This window comes from Phycodurus eques, chromosome 6 (genome assembly GCF_024500275.1).
Source record: "Phycodurus eques isolate BA_2022a chromosome 6, UOR_Pequ_1.1, whole genome shotgun sequence".
Classification (NCBI taxonomy): Eukaryota; Metazoa; Chordata; class Actinopteri; order Syngnathiformes; family Syngnathidae; genus Phycodurus; species Phycodurus eques.
In genome coordinates, this window is record NC_084530.1 from 9,705,128 (window position 1) to 9,725,121 (window position 19,994).

Genomic DNA, 19,994 nt, shown 5'->3' on the forward strand with positions numbered 1-19,994 from the left:
AGGGGGAGGCTGAAAGGTTGTGATGAAAAGTATTATTGAACAAAGGGGAATGGAGATGGTCCTTGAGATATGCTGGCGGGTTGTTAACGCATGGAACGTGTGGCAGACAGTGGCGAGGACAGGCGGCTGGCTTGACGTCGTGGATGCGAAGAACACTGATGGAACACTGAGGACAAGGAGAGACACAGAGGTCAGAGAGGACACGAGGAATTGAGTAAGCTCACGTGGAGACTGAGGAGTCGTGGTACCGCAAGAGAGCGTTAATACTCCGGCGACTGCCTATGATCATTACTGTGGTTATAGAAATGTAGCTAGCGACAACGTCGTAATGAGAGCTGTGTCTGACATTTTGGTAACCTCAATCAGAAACTGTATGATGCCGTTGAGTTATACACCACAGCAAACGGCAGCCACGATAACAAACATGCTGTCAAATGAATACCACTATAATTGAGCATATTATCTTTGTAAAGGCAGAATATTTGATAAAGCGCTTGTACTGGTTATCACACTGTTGTGACTTGTGTAAATATACTAAAAAATAAAATGAGGAAAAACTGCACCTAAAAGTTGACTATGATTACATATAATTTACATATACTGGCTAATATTATTGACTAGTCACACAGCTTGTTTCTTTAATAGAACAAAATATACTGTTTAATTTTCAGTCAATACTCTTGTTTTTTTTTTTTTTATAGTCAGCCATGTTGTGGTGTAGCAGACTTTGTAGACTGGACAAGTCGCTGACAGAGGCAAACACTAACTTCCGCTCAGTCCCATGTATAGCCGAATGAACCTGCCTTATATCCTTTGGCTCGTAAGCCTAAGTCGTCAAATGAATTAACAGGTTTAAATGTCGCACTGCGTGCACTCACATGACATGCAATCAATCCCGGGGCTCAAGGCTGCCTATGTTTGGGTCATGTCTGAATGCTGTCTGTTTGACTTTAAACACAGTATAGAAGTAACACTGAACTTTTTAACATTTAGGTCACACTGCTTTTCTTTCTTTTAATATTGAATGCTTTTTTTCATGTCACTATAAGATTGATTAAGTACAGTCACACCTCCAAAGTCCAATGCAATTTGTTGGTGATATTAGTTAACTTGTAAGTTTAACATTTATTAAGCATTCTTAACTTTCATGCACATATAAAGAGAAGCTAAACATGGTATAATACAGCTAAACTAAACAAAACCCTTTGAATTAATTAATATAATCGTCATTGTCGGGCAGATCCTTAAATCTCCAAGCCACTATTTGTCAGGAAAAAAAAAAAAAAGACCATCTTACTTGACTCACTTACCAAACATCTTGAAAGTTGGTATTATTACTTATATTGCAACTGTTGTGCCCCTTATTGTTACGTTAACGGTCGTTTCTGTGTATTTTACCAGTTGTTCATGGAATGCGTACCTTATGTAACTGTCACATTTATTGTAGATTCATGTTGCACTGTATTTTTTTTTTTAGTTAAATTATTACTTAGGTAGTGTGTGAAAGAGTGACCTCCTGGTCAATTCCTCTACATAGACGAGTCCATCAGTGGGTTAAATGTTAAAAGAAAACGAGCGTCAAAACAGCGTTGGTACTTATTCTGTGGAACAATTCCACCTGAATGATACTGATTGAGTATATCATTCATGATTTCTTGTATTAAATAAATATGTGGTATGCAGAGGTAGAGAGAGAGAGAGAGAGAGAGACGGTGTTTGTTTCTCTGTGCTTTGGTAAAAGTAGCAAGACATTTCCAGTCTAAGGTCCCAAATCCAAGTGAAATCATGAGTCATTGCTGTTGAAGTCTTGTAACATTTTCTCATGTCAAGTCTTCTTCTTTTCCTTTTGGTTTGTCCCATTAGGAGTCGCAACAGTGCGTAATCCTTTTCAATGTAAGCCTATCTCCTGCATCCTTCTCTCTAATACCAACTGCCCTCATGTCTTCCCTCACGACATTTTTCAACGTTCTCTTTGGTCTTTCTCTAGGTCTCTTGCCAGGCAGCTCCTTCCTCATCATCCTTCTACCATTATACTCACTATCTCTCCTCTGGATGTGTCCAAACCATCGAAGTGGGCGCTCTCTAACTTTGCCTCCAAAACATCTGACCTCGGCTGTCCCTCTGATGAGCTAATTTCTTATCCTATCCAACCTGGTCACTGCTAGAAAGAACCTCAACATCTTCATGTCCGCCACCTCCAGCTCTGCTTCCTAGTGTCTGTTCAGTACCAATATCTGTAATCCATACGTCATGGCTGGCCTCAGCACTGTGTTATAAACTTTTCCCTTCATCCTATCAGAGACTCTTCTGTCACATAACACACCTGACACATTCCTCCACCAGTTCCAACCTGCTTCGACTCATTTCTTCACTTCCTTACAACACTCACCATTGTTAACCCCAAGTTTTTAAAGTCCTCCACCCTCGCTATCTCTTCTCCCTGTAGCCTCACTTTTCACCCCTCCACTCCTCTCATTCATGCACATATATTCTGTTTTACTTCAGCTAATCTTCATTCCTCTCCTTTCCGGTGCATGCCTCCACCTTTCAAACTGTTACTCCACCTGCTCCCTACTTTCACTGCAGATCACAATGTCATCTGCGAACATCATGGTCCATGGGGATTCCAGCCTAACCTCATCTGTCAGCCTATTAATCACCACTGCAAACAGGAAGGGGCTAAGGGCTGATCCCTGATGCAGTCCCACCTCCACCTTAAATTCCTCTGTCAGACCTACAGCACACCTCGCCACTGTTCTAGCTGCCCTCATACAGTACATGTCCTTTACTATTTGGAAAAAAAACTCTCTCTCCGTGTCTGGGATGCTCAGAACTACTTCATCCAGCTCCTTCCAGAATTTCTCTTTCACCTTCAGTTCGCATCCTACCTGTGGGCAAACACTAATTACATTATACATAATACCCTCGGTTTTCACCTCCAAGACATTCTTAGCCAACTCTTCCTTAAAATAAACCCTACTCCATTTCTCTTCCCATCTACACCATGGTAAAAATAATTTGAACCCTGCCCCTAAGCTTCTCGTCTGACTGCCTTCCCACCTGCTCTCCTGGACACACAATATACTGTATCTACCATTCTCCTAATCATCATGTCAACCAACTCCCTAGCTTTTCCTGTCATATTCCCAACATTCAAAGTCCCCATATTCAGTTCTATGCTCTGTGCTTTCCTCTTCCTTTCTGCCTAAGAACCTGCTTTCCATCTCGTTTGTATCGATCCGGTATGGAATGTTTTGGATGAACGCTCATATTTGTTTGGCAAAGTTTTAAACTGGATGCCCTTCCTGATGCAACCCTCTGCATTTATCTGGGCTTGGGACCGGCCTACAGGTTGCACTGGCTTGTGGCCCCCCTGTAAGGACAGCATTTGTGTCAAGTCAAGCCTAAAGTCACCAAATTCATGACTTGAGTCTGATTTGAGTCCAAGTCATGTAACTCAAGTCCACACCAGCTTGTTTTGCGCCTTCACGCAGCGATTGCTGAGAATGAAAGCAGAGAATATTGTCGGTATTGGACTGTGGCCACTTCACTGCGATGGTACAGCCATTGGGTGCTCGCTATTTTGTGCCTTTATGGGCATAATTTTTGCAATCAGCACTGTTTTTGTTTGTTGTTTTGTTTTTTAATTTTTGAGAATGTTGGCGATATTTGCGATGGTGTTGCTGCAAGAAGCGGAACCGTGAGGAGCTTCACCCCCCAACATGGAGCCAAATGCATTCGGGAGAAGAAATGGCGAATAATGAGACCCGGTGCTAAAAAAAAGTAAAGTAAAGTGAAGTGTGAGAGACGACTCGATGGGACAAGAAATGTTGAACCAATGGTGTGGTGGTGATGGTATGGGCTGTGGTGTATTTTGATTGGAGAAGAAGAGTTTGTGTATTTATGATTGTATTATTATTTTATGTTTTGTGTACATGCTTTCAAGTTTTGTTTTGTGCACATCACATTGTACAGTTTGTGGTATATGTATTTATTTGTATTTGGTTTTGGTTTTGTCTTGCTTTTGTCTGCAGTCATGTCAGAATTGCAAAAGATAATCTATTCTCAATTGCTTTACCTGAATAAATTAAGGTTACATAAAATATATAGAAAAATAGATCAAGGATAATTGCCATTCAAACATTTAACATAGTCTGTTCAACACGTGTGAACCATAAACATGAATAAAAGGTAAAAAAAAAATTTAAAATAATGTGCTGGAGAAATAAAAATTAATGAAAATACTTAATAGAGGGTAGTGAAAAGTATATATAACAGAAAGCAATTGGACTATTGCACAAATGGATTCTACCATATACAGGTACAGCACTGAATGTGGGATACTGTATTGTTTTTGTACTGTTGCACAACTCCAGACGTTGTGAAAGGCACCAGGCGAAAATCCTGGTCATCAAAACATCACAGAGCAGTGAGTGGACCCGAATGAATGAATGAGTGAGTGAATGTGTGGTGGTTTTGTGGAGGTTTGGTGTGGGGTTGGATGGGGGAAGAGGTTGAGGCTTAGCGAGCCAGCAGGCACCGTTCCATATGGTCCAGGCTAATCTGGGCTTGTGACATCACAGCTAATTAGTGTGCCAATGCCCACCATCCGTTTCTAAGCCCTCATTTCATTATGGTGTTTTCTGGTGTCAGCTGTAAATAACAACAGTGGAGCCTTGGGAGGCGGCATGGTGGACGACTGGTTAGAGCGTCTGCCTCACAGTTCTGAGGACCGGGGTTCAATCCCCGGCCCCGTCTGTGTGGAGTTTGCATGTTCTCCCCGTGCCTGCGTGGGTTTCTCCGGCACTCCGGTTTCCTCCCACATCCCAAAAACATGCATGGTACGTTAATTGACAACTCTAAATTGCCCGTTGGTGTGAATGTGAGTGGGAATGGTTGTTTGTTTGCATGTGCCCTGCGATTGGCTGGCAACCAGTTCAGGGTGTACCCTGCCTCCTGCCCGATGATAGCTGGGATAGGCTCCAGCACGCCCGTGACCCGAGAGAGGAGAAGCGGCTCAGAAAATGGATGGATGGAGCCTTGGGGGACACAGTGTCTTCTACTTGCCTTTATGAGAGCCTTCTCTGTTTAGCTCCCTCTCAACTGGTTTCCACTTGAGCAGTGTGAGGTCCTATGCCTGAACAGGACTTCATTCAGGATATGTCATATTTTCTTCTCAGTTCATTTCCTCCATATTTCATGAATTTCCTGTGCTTATACACTGTTATAAGGAGTAATTAAGGTGGAATGGAAGTCATTGCATATTTTTTTATACCCATAAAACAAGAGAGCTTTTGGAAAGATTTACAGGATTTTCTCAAGTACAGTATGTCACTGGGGCTTAATTGGCCACCATACTGACAATATTCACGGGTGCCTTGAGATTAGGGGTTAAATGGCCTTTTGTATTTTCTGTTGTCGATCCTAAGGGTCGACGTCGACTAGTCGATGACATAATTATTTTTTTTCAGTCTCACCATGCTGTGCATGCCAATGTAACTATAAATAATCACTGTGTGCACCTCCAAACACAAGCTTGTTAACTCACTCACTCACTCACCCTGCTGTCCTCAGTTGCACAGACCCCACCGCCCGACTCTTTCAGCCAATCAAATTCAGACACTTGCTCATCCAATTACATTTGGATACCTTCAATGTACAGTCAGAATTTGTACAACTCTAACACCAATTCAAGTACATGGTTGCTACAGCAAGTAATTTTTTTCTGACAATTCAATCACGGGCCGATATTACATTTTCATCAGGCAAACCCTGCTTTTCATATGAAAAAAAAACTTTTCCCCCTCATTATTACTATTATATTGCGTACAAAAATGTAATTTAATGAACTTATTCATTTAAAATAAATGAATTTGCTACAGGCTGGTATTACTGTGCTACTGCTACGGCTTCTCATGGTTTCGTGAAACAGATAGTAATGTGGCAATAATGAGGCAGATGTCTTTAATCACTTACACACACTGCCTATTAAGACTTAATGGTAAAATAATAACTATTTTAAATAATAAACACTTCTCTGAGCCTAATTAACATAACATGACATTTAGGCCTACTGTAATGATTTGGCTATGCATTAGTAACGCTGCCATTCTCGCATGACATCTTGAAGTGAGCGCTGTCTGGTCCCCAGGCCACCAGTTTGACGCCTGTGCTCTAGACTGTTCAGAAAGTCAGACTGTTGTTGTAGTTTGCCGTTCGGTTATTCAGAGCGCCACATTCTGGGAGTGCCTGAGCACACTCTGGCTGCGCTGACTCGGGAGACAGAGCATCGGGGCCGTTAGGGAGGACCAGCACGGAAGCTGTTCAAGCAAGTCGTTCAAGCAAGGCGGTCGTTCGTAAATTCAAAGAAAGGGAGCACGCTCTGCCTCTAAGGACGCTCCACTCACAGAGTAGGGCATCAGAATGAATTTCCGAACGTACCCTAGGTACACCAGCATGCTGTATCAGCCCGACTAACCGATGTTCCTACGTGGCAACCATGTTGGGGAAGTCGACGTTCCCATAAAAGGCAATGCTCGGACATTGAAATTAAGTCGGAACTTTCTTATTTCTGATTGTGTGAGCAGATGCTCCAGTATATTGTCCGTCTTTTTACTGTTAAAAGAGGGCATTTGGTGAATTTGTTGATGGCTGACATAAGGATTTAAGGTTGCTCATTAGCTAGTGTTAGCGTTAGCCTTTTCAGATAGGCGTTTGTAGCACTTGTGCTTTTGTTATGATTATTAATATTCATTAATTTTCCGTGCTGCTTATTCTCACTCGGGTCACGGGCGTGCTGGAACCTATCCTAGCTGTCTTTGGGCGAGAGGCGGGGCACACTCTGAACTGGTCGTCAGCTCATCGCAGGGCACATACTGGATAAACAAACAACCATTCGCACTCACATACATACCTACGCGCAATTTAGAGTCTTCAATTAACCTACCATGCATGTCTTTGGGATATGGGAGGAAACTGCAGTAACCGGAGAAAACCCACGCAGAGAGGGGGAGAACATGCAAACGCCACACAGGCGAGGCCGGATTTGAACCCGGCTCCTCAGAACTGGGAGGCAGATGTGCTAACCGATCAACACCATGCCGTATTTATTAATAGATTTGCATATTTTACTAAATGATTGTGCTACCAGTCTCATTTTTAGTAAAATATTTCCACATGCTTGAGGCACTGCCATAGTTTGTTGCGCCGACCAAACACGTTGATTTCAGCGAGACGTTTGTATCCAAAATGCGCAAATAGTCGACCTAAAGGTGTAACCATTATTGCGGAGTTGCAAAGCTGAGGCATCAATTAGACTAGTCGGTTGAAAACAGTACTTAAGATATGTTCACTGACCACACTTGAAACTCAAAACACTTGTTTTGCAAATCATCTTTGCCAGTTGAAATGAACGGAAATGCCATTAATTCATTTCAGCCTGCCTCAAAAAAACAACTTGTTTACAATGTGCTTTTTAATAATAAAAATAGAAATCTAGTATGTTGTACTTTATAAAACATAGAGTAATAATAAAATTAAATAGAATGTAATGAATTAATTAGTTTGTGGATCATGATTTAAGGTGTCATTTCAATTAATTGTGATGCTCCTTCTGGTGTGCCTGCTCTACAATACAGTCTTAGAGTCTTATATATATATAATACAGTCTTTTTTTTTTCTTTTTTGTAGAGGATAAATAATTGTCTGTCTACATGTGTTGCTCCAACGTTTGTGTTCAAATATCCGTTGCTTAAAGGCTTATAACACTGCCACAATTGATGCTAATCGTTAGCCTGTCAATGGCAATTTCTATTATATGTTAGCATCAAGCTAGAAAGGGCATTCTTAGGCAAATTTTTTTTTTTTTTTTTTTAATATATAACTTGTGATTCTCTTTGTTTCATGTTTAGTTTGACAGTAAACTGTAGCTGGACGTGGCATTAAACTGCTTAGACAATGGCACTGTTTTCAACTGAAAACAGATAAAACTATGTCTGTTAGGCATCTTGTTTCCATGCCAATGCCATTTTGGATCTTGAAAATTGAATTGAAATTACAGTGACTTTTAGTGTAAACAAAAAAAAATGGTTTAAAATGAAAATGGTTGTTTGTCAAAACATGCATCTTGCGTGTGTATTCCATGTCAATACAGTTCTCAACAGAAATGAATATACCTGTTTTAAAAAAAAAAAATTTTTCAGACATTTCTCAGTAAACACAGGAAAAATATCCAGAATTATGAGAATTATTAGATTCTCATTGGTTGAATATTTGTGAATTAAAAATTGTTTTGTATAAAATTTAGCTTCGTTTTTGAGACGTTCATTATCAGGGTTCACAAATTTTTGTTACAAAACATTCTTGCATTTGAAGTGCCACATTTGTATTGAGTTGTTTTGTGGTATGATTTACAACATCCAGTACATACTGTGTACATACATGTTAGATTCTAAACAGCTATGACAACCATTATTCAAAAGACTGATTTGGATAAGACCCAGACAGACAAGTAGTTAGTGTTCATACTGTACGTATAGTTATATATATGTATATTGGTGAATTGTCAGTCATTTTTGCAGCTCATTTTCAACAGGGATCATTTCGACAACATTGTCAAAACTTTGCTCCTGGTGAGGTGTAAGTCAAAGAGCTTTTTCGTACCTAAAATAATGGAAGTGCTGAATAAATGCAACCAATTTACTATTAATCCTGTGGAACACAATCCAGCGCAGCGTTAATGTGTTCTACATAATTGTTTTCCCCTCTTCTCTAACACACTGTACAATCCAGTATTTTTCACCTGTGTTTTTTCTAGAAAGGTACAAAGTGTTCTCGCCAAATGTTCTTTACGCAAATGCTGTCAGACTTTTCATTTTCATAATTGACAATAATGCTGGCTCGAGGCTTAAGTTGTATGGTATGTGAAAGCGTCATGTCACTTCCTGTCCAGATAGTCCTTTTTTCCATGTGACTTATAAAAAGCACCCAAACACAATAGGCCCACCCCCTCCTCAGCGGTACAGGTGTTTCCTGGTTTGCTGACATGCCCCAATAAGGTTGTGTGACTAACTCCAGTCACATGACCTGACCACAGATTACACCCAAAACACAAGTTTCAAAATGTGATAGTTTCAAAACTATTAACAGACACAGATGAGCAGCTGATATCTGGCTACTGCTTACTGGTTACTTCCGCTACAGCGTATACAAGGAAATATAATCAAACTGATCAATATGCAATAATAGATTCATGAGGTAAAACCACTGTGTGATTAGTTTACACTAATATCACAGTACAAAGTCATCACGGCAATTTGCCGATTTATGAGATTATTATGATGCTAGAGCTCATCTAAAGAATACGTACAGTACTTAATATGCACTATATGTCTGTAAAATACTACATAAAATGTTTGATTCTCTCACAAATGAAAAGCTAAGCAGATTGTCATTGTTAGTTGAAAAAAATGTTTTATAGTGAAGGCGAAAGTAGCTGTGGAACAGTTACTATACTTTCGGTTGAGCAGAAAGATGTTCAAAATTGTATTTTAGAAAGAATATCGAATGTAATCTAATTTCAGTCAGTTGCCAGATTCGGAATACAACAGGAATGTTTGGCTTTCATGAGTTCAAGTCATGATCTGATGGCACATATGACACATTCTGCACACAAAAACACTCAGCCACATACGCACATGCTTCAAAGCCTTGAGTCACTCCTCAGTCCCACCCACTCTGCTCCTTAATATGACTCCTTGATACGAGCCAATCATTTGACAAGACAGACGAGGCCATAGAAATTAAATAAATACAAGCAAATGCAGTAGAAGTGAGCTCACCCTCTGGCTGAACTTGACTATTGTCTCACAAAATGTGACTCCAAGTGAAATCTCACAGGATAAAAATAGTTAAGGCCTACGGATGTGCCACATTTCTGCTCCAGAGGAAAGAGTGTTGTGGGATTTCACTGACAAATTCCAAGCACTGTTGTTGTATTCTCCCACTTGATAATTGTTCTATACACACATTATTAGTGTTCGTTGTAATTGCATGGGTAGTTCCATAGTGTAAGTTCTATTGAAGATCTTGTGTTCATTATAATTTTTACATATCAGATGTAGGAACCTAGATCTGTGAAAATGACCACGTATGGTAATCTTGCACACTCACATTTACATTCAAAACTGAGTGCTACAGTATGTTACAACCGCCCATAAACCAGGTGAGGCTTTAATCCTGTTCTTGGAGGAGACACTTCCCTGAAATTTCTACGAGAAATGGCATTATTCATCCAAAGAATTCGGTCGTGGCCCGGGTTAACAACGTCCACCACCGGCACCGTCAACCTGCAGGGCGCCGGTGGAAATTCAGCTACTGTGGGTCAAAGTCGAAGAGGCAAAGCGGGTTCTTCGACAGAAAGAGAAGAGGAAAGCATAGAGCCTCAAACTGACATGGGGACTTTGAATGTTGGGACTATGACAGGAAAATCTCGGGAGTTGGTTGACATGATGATTAGGAGAAAGGTTGATATATTGTGTGTCCAGGAGCCCAGGTGGAAAGGCAGTAAGGCTAGAAGTTTAGGGGAAGGATTTAAATTATTTTACCATGGTGTAGATGGGAAGAGAAATTGAGTCGGGGTTATTTTAAAAGAAGAGTTGGCTAAGAATGAAAAAGAAAAAGAGTATCAGATCGAGTGATGAGGCTGAAACTTGAAATTGAGGGTGTTATGTATAATGTGATGAGTTGCTATGCCCCACAGGTAGGATGTGACCTAGTGGTGAAAGAGAAATTCTGGAAGGAGCTAGATGAAGTAGTTCTGAGCTTCCCAGACAGAGAGAGAGAGAGAGAGCGAGAGTCGTGATTGGTGCAGATTGTAGTGTGCTAGATAGATGGAAATAATACTTCGAGGAATTGATGAATGAGGAAAATGAGAGAGAAGGGAGAGTAGAAGAAGCAAGTGTGGTGGACCAGGAAGTGGCAATGATTAGTAAGGGGGAAGTTAGAAAGGCATTAAAGAGGATGAAAAATGGAAAGGTAGTTGGTCCTGATGACATTCCTGTGGAGGTATGGAAGCATCTAGGGGAGGTGGCTGTGGAGTTCTTGACCAGCTTGTTCAATAGAATTCTAGCGCGTGAGAAGATGCCTGAGGAATGGAGGAAAAGTGTGCTGGTGCCCATTTTTAAGAACAAGAGTGATGTGCAGAACTGTAGGAACTATAGAGGAATAAAGTTGATGAGCCACACAATTAAGTTATGGGAAAGAGTAGTGGAGGCCAGACTCAGGACAGAAGTGAGTATTTGCAAGCAAGAGTATGATTTCATGTCTAGAAAGAGTACCACAGATGCCTTATTTGCCTTGAGGATGTTGATGGAAAAGTACAGAGAAAGTCAGAAGGAGCTACATTGTGTCTTTGTAGATCTAGAGAAAGCCTATGACAGAGTACCCAGAGAGGAACTGTGGTCCTGCATGCGGAAGTCTGGAGTGGCAGAGAAGTATGTTAGAATAATATAGGACATGTACGAAGGCAGCAGAACAGTGGTGAGGGGTGCTGTAGGTGTGACAGACGAATTTAAGGTGGAGTTGGGACTGCATCAGGGATCAGCCCTGAGCCCCTTCCTGTTTGCAGTGGTGATGGATAGGCTGACAGATGAGGTTTGACTGGAATCCCTGCAGACCATGATGTTTGCAGATGGCATTTTGATCTGCAGTGAAAGCAGGGAGCATGTGGAGGAACCGTTAGAAAGATGGAGGAATGCACTTGAAAGCAGAGGAATGAAGATTAGCCAAAGTAAGACAGAATATATTTCCATGAATGAGAGGGGTGGTGGGGGAAGAGTAAGGCTACAGGGGGAAGAGATAGCAAGGGTGGAGGACTTTAAATACTTGGGGTCAACCGTCCAGAGCAATGGGGAGTGTGGTCAGGAAGTGACGAAATGGGCCCAAGCAGGTTGGAACGGGTGGAGGAAGGTGGCAGGTGTGTTATGTGACAGAAGAGTCTCTGCTAGGATGAAGGGCAAAGTTTAGAAAACAGTGGTGAGGCCAGCCATGATGTACGGATTAGAGACAGCCGCACTGAACAGAGAACAGGAAGCAGAGCTGAAGGTGGCGGAAATGAAGATGTTGAGGTTTGCTCTCGGAGTTACCAGGTTGGATAAAATTCGAAATGAGCTCATCAGAGGGATAGCCAAGGTTTGATGTTTTGGAGACAAAGCTAGAGAGAGAAGACTTCGATGGTTTGGACACGTCCAGAGGAGAAATAGTGAGTCTATTGGTAGAAAGATGATGAGGATGGAGCTGCCAGGCAAGAGAGCTTGAGGAAGACCAAAGAGAAGGTTGATGGATGTCGTGAGGGAAGACATGAGGGCAGTTGGTGTTTGAGAGGAGGATGCAGGAGATAGGCTTACATGGAAAAGGATGACACGCTGTGGCGACCCCTAAAGGGTCAAGCCGAAAGGAAAAGAAGAAGTACGGGGTTTAGAAATATTCTTCTCCAAATATTTTATTAGTATTACCTTGCATCTCAAAGTGATTATTTACGAGCCACAATGGACAGCACACAATTTGTTGGCGGTTACGTCCTGCTGTACTGGTATGTTCTCACATTATTTACATAGCAGACTATTGTCCACCGTGGAAACACAATCACATGACACCATCTCCTCCGCCCTCACACACCTGGACTTTAAGGACACATATGTCGGAATGCTGTTCATAGACTTCAGCTCAGCATTTAATACCATCATCCCTAAACTACTGATCTACAAACTGGACCAGCTGGGGATCAGCACTTCGATGTGCAACTGGCTGCTGGACTTTCTGACAGGGAGACCGCAGACAGTACGGGTCGGCAGCAACACATCCAGCACCATCACTCTGAACACTGGGGCCCCTCAAGGTTGTGTGTTGAGCCTCCTCCTCTTCTCCCTTCTGACCTATGACTGCACACCGACATACAGCTCCAACCTCTTCATCAAGTTTGCAGACAACACTACAGTGGTGGGTCTCATCAGCAAAGGGGACGAGACAGACTACAGGAGTGAGGTGAGCCGCCTGGCCGGGTGGTACATGGACAACAATCTCTAAAAGAATGTTGAAAAAAAAACCAAGGAGATTGTTGTGGACTTCAGGAGAGTGCACTCCCAGCATGCTCTCCTGAACATCAACGGTGCTGCAGTGGAGAGGATGCACAGCACCAAGTTCCTGGGTGTGCACATCACCGAGGACCTCTCCTGGACTAGCAACACCTCATCACTGGCCAAGAAAGCTCACGAGCGTCTCTACTTCCTGCGCAAGCTAAGAAGAGCCAAAGTCACCGACCCCCATCATGTGCTCGTGCTCCAGAGGGACCATAGAGAACATTTTGACCAACTGCATTACTGTGTGGTACGGAGTCTGCACCGCTTCCTGCCGCAAGACTCTCCATCGCATAGTGAGTGCAGCTGAGAAGATCATCGGAACCTCTCTTCCCTACCTGCAGGACATTTACAGCACCCGCCTCACCCCCAAAGCCCTCCGCATAGCAGGGGATGTCACCCATCCTTCAGACAGCCTCTTCAGTCCGCTGCCATCAGGCAGGAGACTGCGGAGTCTGCGGGCCAGGACTTGCCGACTCAAACAGAGTTATTCATCAGGCTCTCAGGAATCTGAACTCTCTGCCCGCTCTGCCCCCTCTAACCTTCTGTACTCTGCCCACCTGAACTCTGACGTCCCACAAACACACACACAATACACATGCACACACACAAACACACACGCACAAACTAAGTGTCTCACCAGCCACTTTAGCAGCATTGGGGTTTTGTCATCTAATTTATAAATGTCTTATATGCCTTGGTTCTCTGACCTTGACTATGTTGCACACGTCACCTGACCTTTGATATTTGCACATTCAATGAATACCTTTTATACTGTATATACTACAGTTTATTTAGCTTTTATATTGATGTTATTATTTGTACTGTCTTTTGTAGCACCACGGCCTTTGAGTACCATAATTTCAATCTTCTGCATGTGTTACGCATATTGAAGAATTGACAATAAAAGTACCTTGTACATTGACCACAAGAAAAACAAACACTGCTTTGTAGATAGATAGATTTTTTTTCTTGGGTTGTCCTAAGCATGCATTTTTAAAAATTATTATGATTTTTTTTTTTTTTTAATAATGCAGTGTCACTAGCCCCACCACCTATACTCCGTCCACTTCATAGGGGTCCAGGGTTTAGGACCAGCATAGCACTCACACTCAGTTAATCACTCAAATACAATTTGACTATTATTGTAGCAGGTTATATATATATAACATAATGTCTCTTTCAGATACAGTATGAATGCAGTTTTTTCTATCCAAAAGGACCTCCGCTCCATATTTCTCAGCACCACAGACATTATGGCTCCTCTTGCGCTAAATCCATTCACACAGCCTCTTCCTGTTCCGACAAGATGTGTGATTAGAACATTAAAAGGTGAGAGGAGCATTGACAAGCATCTCATGAACACTGTCCACAAGTCATGCACTACCTTGACATTTCTAAAGCAAACTGCGTTGCAACACTTGTGTAAAGTTCAGTCTTCTGCAATAAATAAATGCATATGTATGTCACTGCATGCTTATCTGCCAAGTCGTGGTTCACAGTCAAGAATGAGGAAGGAAGTCAGAGAATACATATACACAAAAGAAACCGAGCAGGAATTATGCTTTAAGAATGGAATAAATATGACCATAAGAGAGTGCGGTCTGTGAAGCATACACAAGCCCCCATAAAGACAGCATGGATTGTATTCTCCCTTGTAGAGATACCACTTCATCACCAAGCTGCTGAATTTCACTTTTCAATTAGTGTGCGGATCCATGCATGTGACGCATGCAGCGGACGCATCGTAAAGCACAACTACCACCCCATACCATTTATTGTAGGCCAATGGTAATTTGCCCAACAAAACTAAATGCAGCTCTCCTTACCATTTGGGTTTGAAAATGTTATAGACAGCGTAGTCTGCCGTGGTTTGAAAGTGGTGGATCTTTGCTCAGTTTTGTTGTTTATTTGTTTTGTTGTTTTTCTGTTAATGCTGGTTAACGTTTGTTGTTTTACGTGTGTGTGACAATTAAGATTGTTGTTATTTTTATTGTTTTAAAAGCATTATAGGTAGAAAACTGAAGTAATATAAATCTGTATTAGTCTGACAATTAATGTTGAAATATAGTAAGGGTGTCATTGGCTGTGTTTGGAATCATTCACAACATAAATTTATACAAATAAAAGCATTTCATACCCATTTGTGTTGTCATGTGTTTCTCTACCTGTGTCAACTAAGGAAATTTGTCTCATGCACAAAATAAAACAATACCCCAGAAATTGAAAATATTTTATATGTAGCTTTTCTTGTGACCATCGGTTGGTCACTATTTTTCAAAATGCATTGTTGAATACATTGAGGGCATATGTCGGGGATAACCTATATCAGGGGACACCATCTTGGTGGGTGAGCACCACATGAGTAGCCCACGGGCCTGTTCTAAAATTAGCTCACCAGTGATTGGACATTGTGATTTTCTAGAAATGTAGAAGGGATCATTTGAAATTGTAAACACTTGTAGAGATTTATAGAAATAAAATGCTGCATATTGATATTTATGTTTCCTAATTTTTGATAGAAATCATTAACGTGATAAGTAACATAACATAAAGGAATATAATTAATGATTAATAACAACATAACATAATTGAAGTTAATTTGAGCAAATTAGTTTTTTCAGATGTATGTATCAAACTGGTAGACCTCCTCATTAATCAGTAGCTCTCAGTTTCAGAACGGTTGGTGACACCTATACTCACTACACATTCGAGCAGCACAACAATATGGCAAACTTACTACAGAATCCCATATAATGGATAGGTAGAGATTCTGAACACAACCACTGTGTAAATAAACACTGGAGTATGTTATGATAATGAAAGGAAATGTCACAAATGTCCCCTTACTCAAATATTGATGACATGATATTTATTTTTTTCATAACAACTTTCATAACACAATATTGTAAAGTCCCTCCTCCACCTTCCCCCTGCCTGTCATTTTTCTCCCTCTACACTGCTCGCTCACCCCCCTCGGACATCCCCTCTCCTCACCGGTGTGGGCGGCACAAAACCCAATTCACTCATCTGAAATTAAACTCACTGGGACTTTACAGATTGTGCTGATCTGCTTTAATCACACACACACACACACACACACACACACACACACACACACACACACACACACACAGGTACATTAACACAATGTTCTCACAATGACACAGAGGTGCTCCCACTCAGTAGATGGAAGAATGTGCAGAGGCAGGAATGGAAAGATGTAATAGATAGGAGCGCTGGGAGAGGGTGGCGATGCAATGGGGGAAGTAGCACACGTCACAGGAAGTGGACACGACTGTCACAAGTACGCACACCACACACTGTGTAGGCACACACTGTTATCATTGGAAGCAGGTGCCAGTGTGTCGGAGAAAGGAACGGTTAGCACACACACGGGCCTGCTGCTGCTGGTGAGAGCTGTGGATCTGAAACATCACAGTTGAAAAGAACATTCTATAAGTACTATCACTTACAAAGATTCTCAACCCATGTGAATACTTTAGAACTACATGCTCCCACAAAACAAAAAAATCCTTTAAAAAATATAGAAATTAATCTAAAGTACTAATTCAATACACTTACCAACCGCAAAATGGAGAGAGAGGACGCAAAGAGCCCTCCAGGCTACTATAATGGAACTGCAGGGCAGTATATGACAGTACCCCCCCTCTCAATGGAGGCCTCCTGGTGTCCTGCCAGGCTTCCCCGGGTGAGCCGCGTAGAAGTCGTCCAAAAGGATATGATCGAATATAAGCTCCCGGGAAATCCAAGACCGCTCCTCCGGCCCGTACCCTTCCCAGTCGACCAGGTACTGGAACCCCCTCACCCGAGGCCTCACGTTGAGGATGCGCGACACCATGAAGGCCGGATGGTCGTCAATAATCCGGGGGGGTGGAGTGGGTTCGGCCGGAGGGTTTATGCACAGGTGGAGACAGGCTTGAGCAACACGACGTGGAATGTGGGATGAATCTTTAGGGACTGTGGCAGTTTTAACTGGACGGAAGTGGGATTACTGATTTTGGTGATGGGAAAAGGACCAATGAAGCGTAGAGCAAGTTTACGGGACTCTGTTTGAAGGGGAAGATCATGTGAAGAGAGCCAGACGGATTGACCCACCTTGTATTTGGGCGTCGGGGAGCGATGACCGTCCACGAGCTGCTTGTTGCGTGCCGTGGACCGGTTCAGCGCTGCCCGGACGTCTTTCCAAACCGCCTGGACTCTCTGCAGGTGATCTTGTACAGAGGGGACTGCCACCGCCTGCTCCTGTAGGTCGAACAGTGGAGGTTGGAAACCATAGCAAGCCATGAATGGGGACATACCGGTAGTGGCGCTGGTGAGGGAATTATGAGCGTATTCAATCTATGGGAGGAAGGAACTCCATGAGGAGAGGTTGCGTGCGGCCACACAGCGGAGAGCCGATTCCAGGGTTTGGTTGGTCCGCTCCGTCTGGCCGTTGGTTTGCGGGTGATACCCCGAGGATAAGATGGCTGCTGCGCCCACCGCCTTGCAGAATTACTTCCAGGCCCGAGAGGAAAACTGGGGACCTCGATCGAGACTATGTCGATGGGGATATCATGGAGTTTGAAGACATGTAAGACAAGGAGATTTGCAGGTTCCAGGGCGGACGGGAGTTTGGGGAGGGACTCATAATGGACACACTTGGAAAATCGATCAATGATTGTGAGAATAACTGTGTTACCTTCAGAGTGGGGCAGGGCGGTAAAGAAATCCACAGCGATGTGAGACCAAGGGTGGCGGGGAACTGGCAAGGGGCGCAGCAGGCCAACTGGAGGTCGGTGAGAAGACTTCCCTCAGGCACAGACAGAGCAGGCTTGAACGAACTCTTGTGTGTCTTTGATGAGGCTGGGCTACCAGAAGTGCTGTTGAATGAACTGGGTGGTACCAGTCTCACAGTACAGGTATAATGGTTGCCAGTCGAGGATCTGGTAACCATAGTAATAGGGTGGGTGGTGGGTATTCACATTTCTCTTGGCTTGACTCCTGGAGCCTGGCCTGCGAGATGGGGGTCTTGCCTTCCTCTCTCCTCTCCTCGCGTCCTCCCCCATCATTTCTTAACCTGGGCTCGCTTTTGGCAGGCTGCGACCTTTTTCAAGTGGCAGCTGGCTCCGCGGAACATGGGCGAATCCACCACCAATGCACGCCCCATCAGGTAATCAGGATATCTCCCCCACCCAGAGGTCGGGAAGGAAAAAAGAAAGTCCCGCCCCCACAGGCGCCGGGACCGCAAGGACAGGGTCAAGAAGAGAAGATCCCTAATCCATGCATGTCTTTTCATCATGCAATTCAGTGTAGTGTTAGAAAGAGAAAAAGTAAATAAATAAATAAGAAAAAATAATCAATAAAAATACAGCTACAACAACAACCTGATCAACAAAGAATACAGAAGGCAATAGTTTACTTTTATATTTACAATATAGTTTTGTTATTCTCAGATGGCACTCTACCCAGGCAGAGGAATGTATGGAATGAATGTTAAAGAAGGGTGACCAGCTATCTGTGTAATTATGTCGTTGCTTTTTTCGCTCCACAGATATTTTTTTCTAATGCAATATACTCTATGATGAGATTCAACCAGTGCTTAATATGAATAAATTGTTTATTTTTCCAGTTTAATAAAATTGTTTTCTTAGCAGCAGCAACGCAACAAGTAGTCCATCTACCCATTAACTGAGCTGCTTCTCCTCACTAGGGTCGCGGGCGTGCTGGAGCCTATCCTAGCTATCATCGGGCAGGAGGCGGGGTCCACCCTGAACTGGTTGCCAGCCAATCGCAGGGCACATTGAAACAAACAACCATTCGCACTCACATTCACACCTACGGGCAATCTAGAGTCTTCAATCAACTTACCATGCAATTTTACGCAGTATTAGAACATACATCCACCTGCTGGGGGGACAAGTTCAATGAAACAAGTTAAATGAAACAAAACATGACTGCATTTCCCAACATTTTTGGAGTGATCAACATCTTTTCTACAACTCAGTAGTACAGTTTCTCCTTCACTGACACTTCCAGTTCCATCACTTATAACTTCTTTCTGTGCTTACTTTGCTCTCCCAAACTTTTCCATGGCCTAAACCATCAGAACTATCTAAAACCCAAAACCGTCTTTTAAATCTGGCGGTCTCCACCACTTTTATACCCGTTGACTCTGTTAGATTGAGTGAAAGCCAGGGAACAATTTTTTGATTGTAAAATATTACAATCTTAGTAGATCATGTTCAACATGCCCACCAACAGCGTGCACAATCTCTTAGAGTGGCCATGCAGTTTAACGACCGCTGTTTGGGATCTTAGTGAATCAGACTATGTCTGAATCTAGTATTTTTCCATATGATGGACAAAGAAGTCACACAGGGGTGACGTGTCTGTGGCTCAAGGGTATATCTGCAGTGTTTCAACAACCAGTCCCAATTTCCAATTTCATTCTGTAGTAGGTGGTAGTCTAGTGATAAACATCACTGACTACCACCACGCAGCCAGAGCGGGCTCAGATCCAGGCTATGGATCTCTCTAGTGCCAGTCTCAAGCCAGGATAAATGCCAGGGTTGAGAAAAAAAGGAGCCAAATAAATAATGGGAGTTAGGAAAACATGTCTTTAACAGCATCTATAGCAGGACTATAGTTGCTAAGCTCGACTACATCTTATGTGGCCCATGCTTCAAGCTATCAACACTGGATGTGAGAGTATAACAGTAAGGATGAACGTAGGTTCTTTAGGTGGTATGCTGGCTGAGTTTTGACATTTCTTCTCTGCACACCATCTACTAAGATGCGTCTCAGAGGACCTGAGGTAGGGGGACAAACTGATGATGCATACAACTCAATTAGTGGAGG